Consider the following 7,500-nt stretch of genomic DNA (forward strand, 5'->3'; position numbering starts at 1 on the left):
CGTCCATATTTCAGCTCAAAGACCATCTTTACGAGGAACCAATGAGCATCAGTTCTTGTCACCATAGAGACAAAGACGATCATCTCAGTAACACATTGTGCAGGAACGGCGACAGACACACAAGCACCAGGTCATGTGAATGGATGTAAATCTGCATGTCAATCCCTGAGGTACACCACAGTTAACATTTACATTTATGCATTTGGCAGACGCTTTTATCCAAAGTGACTTACAGTGCACTTATTACAGGGACAATCCCCCCGGAGCAACCTGGAGTTAAGTGTCTTACTCAAGGAGTAAGATGGTGGTGACTGTGGGGATCAAACCAGCAACCTTCTGAGTACCAATGTATTATACAGAGCACTTATTACAGGGACAATCCCCCCGGAACAACCTGGAGTTAAGTGCCTTACTCAAGGACACAATGGAGGTGACTGTGGGGATCAAACCAGCAACCTTCTGATTACCAATGTATTATACAGAGCACTTATTACAGAGACAATCCCCCAGGAGCAACCTGGAGTTAAGTGTCTTACTCAAGGAGTAAGATGGTGGTGACTGTGGGGATCAAACCAGCAACCTTCTGATTACCAATGTATTATACAGAGCACTTATTACAGAGACAATCCCCCAGGAGCAACCTGGAGTTAAGTGTCTTACTCAAGGACACAATGGTGGTGACTGTGGGGATCAAACCAGCAACCTTCTGAGTACCAATGTATTATACAGAGCACTTATTACAGGGACAATCCCCCTGGAGCAACCTGGAGTTAAGTGTCTTACTCAAGGGCCCAACAGTGGCATCTTGGTGGTGCTGGGGCTTGAACCCCCGACCTTCTGGTCAGTAACCCTGAGCCTCAACCACTGAGCCACCACTGCCCGGTAAACCAAACCAACTTTGAGCTGCTTCCACCCAAGGACACAAACCGCCGCCGATCTGAGAGATAAACCGGATTAACCAATGAACAGCAGAGACGGTCTCAAGACGACGGAGTAAAAGAGATCTAGAAGGATCAGAACTGTCATTTGGGACTTTAACACCATTTCGAAGGGGCCCAAAAACATTGTTTACAGTGAGACGAGTGTATAATTGAGAAACAACAAATCCTTCTAAAGTTTCCAAGGAAGGAAAGATGAGAAATGGGACAAAGTGGATAAAGTCAGTGTGTTTAGGGACGGGGGTACAGCAGCAGATTTAGTCATGTATAATCCTCAACAGGACACAAACAGGCCAAACCTGATTTACACAAGCTGGAATAGGAGGAACTATAGAAGAGCTTTCATTGGTGACCCTTCATAGAGAAGGTCCAGTGAGGAGACTTTTGAGAAAGAGGTGCAGAGAAATGAGTAATACTAAGAGAAGCAGATGAGACGGGAGTATTAAGAGAGCATTGACGAGCATCAGTAACCCTATTACACAGGTGAGTTGATGCCGGCACAATAGAGGAACTGTTACAGGTGTAATTTGTTAATGGTATGAAAGATTTGTCTGGGATTTATTTGATTATTGGCAATTATCTTAGGAAATTAACAGGACCTGGCGGACACAATTTCTGTCTTATATTCATGCAGGTGTTCTTTCCAAGTTTGGTGATGTCAGGTGTTGTGAGGCCAGAGAGACGCCACCGCTGCTGCGTTTGTCGACAAGCGGCCTTCATAGAGCGCCGCTCATCCTCATACCAGAGAGCGGACCGTACAGAGGACACGTGATTAGGAGCAAATGAGTCCAAGCCAGACAAGAGAACAGTATTTAACAGAGAAATGTGGTTCTCCCGATGGACAAAAACATCTTAAGAAGAGTCAATACAGTCAGAGAAATCAGAGAGATCCATGTGCGGTAATGTCCCGTGTGAGAAGAGGAAAGGTTAGCCCTAAACCAGCGGTGGAGACACAAACGACCCATTAGCAATCACAATAATGTGTGAGCTTCATTATGTGTAGCACCAGCTGCATCGAGTCCGTTGTCCGAGTCTTTTATGTCATCGTGGATGTTAAAGTCCATCAGGAGTTCTCTCAAACATGAGGCACAATATAGACAGAAGATCTGCAAACTTGTGTTCGTAGGCCTGTAGACTGCGGCAGTAGGGAAGGTGCTGGGACACCAGGGCTGGAATCTCAACTGGCCCAACTGTGGAGCGGGGGTGTTCGCTGTCCTTTTCTGCATATCGCGGTGACTCGTTGCTTATCGTGGCCCATTCAGCACGTTTCGCGGCCGAACCAACGGCCCGCTCAGTTGTCCCGAAGGACATTCCGCCCCTGACTGTCCCAAAAGTGCGTCGGGAATGGGAAAATGCCCAGTATGCCAGAATACCAGTCCAGCCCTGATGGACACTCAGAACGGGACATTCAAAAGAATTACACTGGGGAACAGTCACGGGACTGTTGATTATGCAGCACAATGACACCCCCACCTCTGCCAGAGGGTAACGAGAGATCGACCAACCCGTCGCCTGATGAGTATGTTCATTAAACTAAAGCCCGTCACCTCTGTCCTGTTCCAGGTAAGCACACAAGGTCGAGTGTTTCTTCTGTGATAATATAAATCACAGCGTTGTCGTTCACAGAGCGAGCACAGACCTCACAGACGCGACGGCACAGATGATAACGGAGAAAGCGCTGCACGTTTAAGCGCTGGCAGGTTGTTAATATCAGCACCGGTGCACAGCAGTCTGTGAGCTTTACGCTGATATATAGGAACAAGGATGGGGTCAGATGATGAGCGTATAGAACGGCGACGTGAAGAGCGATGTATATAGCGCTTGTGTCGCAGTATTCCAACATTTCGGCAAAGTTCACGGGAGTCATTCGCCAAATAATAGTTCCTATTTAGGATCCGCATTTTGCCAGTGTTGTACCTTAAAGCCACGGGGGAGTGTAAGTACGGGGCAGGGCGACAGGAGGGTTGATTCCCGCAGATAAAACAGCGGTCCGAAGGATAAAACGGGATTCCGCATTGCAATAGGGTAACAAGAGGGGAATTCAGAAGCTCAAAATCCCACAATCCCACATAAATCAATAAACATTTCAAAACATGGGAGAGGAGCGGCAGCCAAACGCGTCTCCGGCTCTCCTTCTGATCAGCTGATTCAGCGCCGGCTGTACACCTCACGGCCCGTAAGTGTCTCCACGGTTTGGGGGTTCTTGATTCACAGATGTCTGTACCTGCACCTCTGATGCTCAGGATCTGTGAACCTGATTACAAGCTGAACTAAACGCAGAAGATGTTTTAAAGTAAAACGATCTGAAAGATTGAAATGAAGAAGGAAAAGCAGCTGCTGTATATAAACAAACATTCAATGTCACTGATTGGTTAACGAGCTCCCAGCATGCACTGCAGCGTGACTAAATGACTCACTTTAACAGGACTGGTGTGTTGCGGTTGTTGATGATTTTGTTAATTATTTGCTTCAGTTTCTCTATTTCAAACATGTTGTTTGGGTTAAAGTAGCTCAAAATATCTTTTGCAGTCAAATCCACGAAGAAGCAAAAATCATACAAGAACATCTCGGGTTGTGTTGCGTTACAGGCCGAAACCGTGTGAGAGCGCTCCTCTGCACAACAGGATTAGTTTGTCTCTCAGATGGGTCGTGAGGTCAGCGGCGGCGAAGGTTTGAGTCAAACTCACCCGCTTAAGAACCGCTCGACCGCTCACACGGACATTTGCCAAATTATTACACCTGTGAGAATCTTAATTAATCTCAATCAGAACAATATTCTGTTTTCAATGAAAAAATGATTTAATGTTAAAAACATTGTGTCCAATGGCAGAAGAGCGTTTGGGAAACCTGTTGAAAACAACAATTGTTCACTATATTTGCATTTGATGATGCTGCGGTGCAGAAATGACACGCTTCACCTATAAATAAATATATTATAATAAATAACTTTCTTAGGGAGTATTTTTGTCACTTTTATCCTGTCATATTTAAAACAAATTAAATGTAATTAATGACATAAATATAATTTTTAATATAATCCAGAAAGAAAACAAGATAATACACTCTGATGAAGATGGTTTAGTTGTAGACCTGTAAAACTCTGAATCACTGAAGGCAGTCACAGACGGGAGATGTGGATATACTGTGAATGTCCCTTTATCTGCTCTGATCGAGGAAATGTAAATATCACAACAGGAAGAGATGCTGCAACATTCTGTGTCCATTACAGGGTTAAGAAGAATAAACATATGTGTGTGTGTTTGTGTGTGTGTTTGTGTGAGTGTGTGTGTGTGTTTGTGTGAGTGTGTGTGTGTGTTTGTGTGTGTGTTTGTGTGAGTGTGTGTGTGTGTTTGTGTGAGTGTGTGTGTGTGTTTGTGTGTGTTTGTGTGAGTGTGTGTGTGTGTTTGTGTGAGTGTGTGTGTGTGTGTGTGAGTGTGTGTGTGTATGTGTGTGTGTGAGTGTGTGTGTGTGTGTGTGTGTGTGTGAGAGAGTGTGTGTGTGTGTGTATGTGTTTGTGTGAGTGTGTGTGTGTGTGTGTGTGTGTGTGTGTGTGAGTGTGTGTGTGTGTGTGTGTGTGAGAGTGTGTGTGTGTGTGTGTGTGTGTGTGTGTGTGTGTGTGAGTGTGTGTGTGTGTGTGTATGTGTGTGTATGTGTGAGTGTGTGTGTGTGTGTGTGTGAGAGAGTGGTGTGTGTGTGTGTGTGTGTGTATGTGTGTGTGTATGTGTGTGAGTGTGTGTGTGTTTGTGTGTGTGAGAGAGTGGGTGTGTGTGTGTGTGTGTGTGTGTAAAATGGCAGGACTGAACCCATTTGAGAGTGGAACACTCATAATCCTTAAATCATGTTGAAATGTGCAGCATGTGCACTGTTAGTCCTATTACATAAAATGATTTGTTCTGAAGTTCTGTAAACAATAGTGAGGGATAAACACAACGCGTCACTCTCTCTCACTCTCTCTCACACACACACACACACACACACACACACACACTCTCTCTCTCTCTCACTCACTCACTCACACGCGCACACACGCCCGCCCGCACACAAGCTCTGACACACACGCACACTCAAACAACAGAGAGTATTAACCAGTTAACTTGTCTGTTTTATAAAGATGACACATGATTGGTTTGATTTATGAATGACGTCATCAGACAGAAAACGACTTCAAAGCAGAGGCTCAGATGTTTAGTGTATGTAACTGTACACGCTGATGATGATGATGATAAAGCTTTGATTATGATGTATTAATATCTTTATTGTGAATCACATCTCAGACAGTCTGTAAATTTGGCTTCAAGATGGTTTTTGTTTTATTGTCATTGATTCATGTTTCTGTGCTGATGTGCTCAAGATGGACATCATCTTAAATGACTCAGGAAACAACCGCCATTAACACTGTCACACACATACACAACAAACATCTTGGGTAAAGATTTTCAGTATGGCTGACATTTTGGGAACTAGAAAAGGAACGCTTGTGAAGACAAGCTCCCATGTTTAAGGTTATAAGCGTATTTAAACATTTCATTACATGTGCCCACTAGGTGGCACTGGCCCCAAACTTCTCAGGTCCCTTCAGAACATGGTGCAGATGACACATACCAAGTTTCGGAACAATGCTCCAATGCGCTTGTAAAATACAGCATTTAATGACCAAATTCAATATGGCCGACATGGGAACATTGGGTACATAGGACTCTGTATGCCTCAAGGAATGTAAAGAGACCAGTCTCATGGTTTTAGGCCAAACTATTGAGATGTTAATAAAGCCGTTTTCATATTTCTTGACCAGTAGGAGACACTATGCTGAAACTGTGCAGGTACCCTCAAGTCATGGAGGTCTCTGCAAAGGATATGACAGGGAACATGCCAAAGAGGCAGTGGAGCTTTATCTCAGCAACGCTTTTGCGCCTTGAAACTTGATATTTAACTCAATGCATTTGAAACATTGAGCCATAACAGAACATGGCCTGAAAGCACGTTGTGTTTAAGCTGAACATGGAGGGAACAAAAGACACATTCACAATCATGTTGCTGCTCTTCTTAATTCCTAGAATTTCACTGATGTTTGTGATAAAAGCTTAATTTTCCACACAGAGGCAAATGAGTTTACAGCCATATTCAATTGATCTTGTCATCTATTAATGCTTCATAAGATCACCTCCCTAAAGCCAGAGAGAAACTCGTTTGATCCGAGCAAGAACTCGGCAGGATTTCAGAAGACATCAGTTGTTCCCTGCACACAGTCTCGCTGTGAGAGTTTCTTTATTCAGTGCGATTGAACTGAACTACACTTCTAATGATAACATGGCATCTGTTTCTTCAGTTCTGTGCTTAAGACATTAAAAACTGTGACAGAAATGTGATCTTGTATATACACAGTTTACATACACATTAGCCAAATACATGTAAACACTTTTAAACATATTATTGAACAATTTCTTTATTTGAAGAATGTCAGCTAACGGCTTAGCTTGAGGTCAGGGCTTTGTGATGCCACTCCAATATCTTGGCTTTGTTGTCCTTATTTGGCCACAACTTTGGAGGTGTGCTTGGGGTCATTGTCCATTTGTGACGAGCTTTAACTTCCTGTCTGATGTCTTGAGATGTTGCTTCAATATATCCACATAATGTTCCTTCCTCATGATGTCATCATCTATTTAGTGAAGTGCACCCGTCCCTCCTGCAGCACCCCCACAACATGCTTCTGCACCCCCATGCTTCACGGTTGGGATGCTGTTCTTCACCCTTTTCCCTCCAAACATAACGATGGTCATTATGGACAAACAGTTCAATATGTGTTTCATCAGACCAGAGCACATTTCCCCAGTCAGATCTTTGTACCCATGTGCACTTGCAAACTGTATTCTGGCTTGTTTATGGTGGTTTTGGAGCAGCGGCTTCTTCCTTGCTGAGCCTTTCAGGTGATGTCCATATAGGACTGGTTTTGCTGTGGATCTAGATACTCGTCCACCTGTTTCCTTCAGCATCTTCACAAGGTCCTTTGCTGTTGTTCTGGGATTGATTTGCACTTTTCACACAAACTACGTTCATCTCTAGGAGACAGAATACGTCTCCTTCCTGAGCGGTGTGATGACTGTGTGGTCACATGGTGTTTATACTTGTGTACTATTGTTTGTACAGATGAACGTGGCACCTTCAGGTGTTTGGGAATTGCTCCCAAGAATGAACCAGACTTGTGGAGGTCCACAAATGTTTTCTGGGGTCTTTTGATTTCTTTTGATTCTTTTGATTTTCCCATGATGTCAAGCAAAGAGGAACTGAGTTTGAAGGTAGACCTTAAAATACATCCACAGGTACACCTCCGATTCAGTACACCTCCTATCAGAAGCTAATTGGCTAATTGTCTAAAGTCTTGACATTATTTTCTGGAATTTTCCAAGCTGCTTAAAGACACAGTTAACTTCTGACCCACTGGAATTGTGATATAGTCAATTAAAAGTGACACAATCAGTCTGTAAACAGTAGACGTCCTAAACGACTTGCCAACACTATAGTTTGCTAATATGAAATCTGTGGAGTGGTTATAAAATTAGTTTTT

The sequence above is a fragment of the Xyrauchen texanus genome, chromosome 22 (genome assembly GCF_025860055.1).
Source record: "Xyrauchen texanus isolate HMW12.3.18 chromosome 22, RBS_HiC_50CHRs, whole genome shotgun sequence".
NCBI classification, from domain to species: Eukaryota; Metazoa; Chordata; class Actinopteri; order Cypriniformes; family Catostomidae; genus Xyrauchen; species Xyrauchen texanus.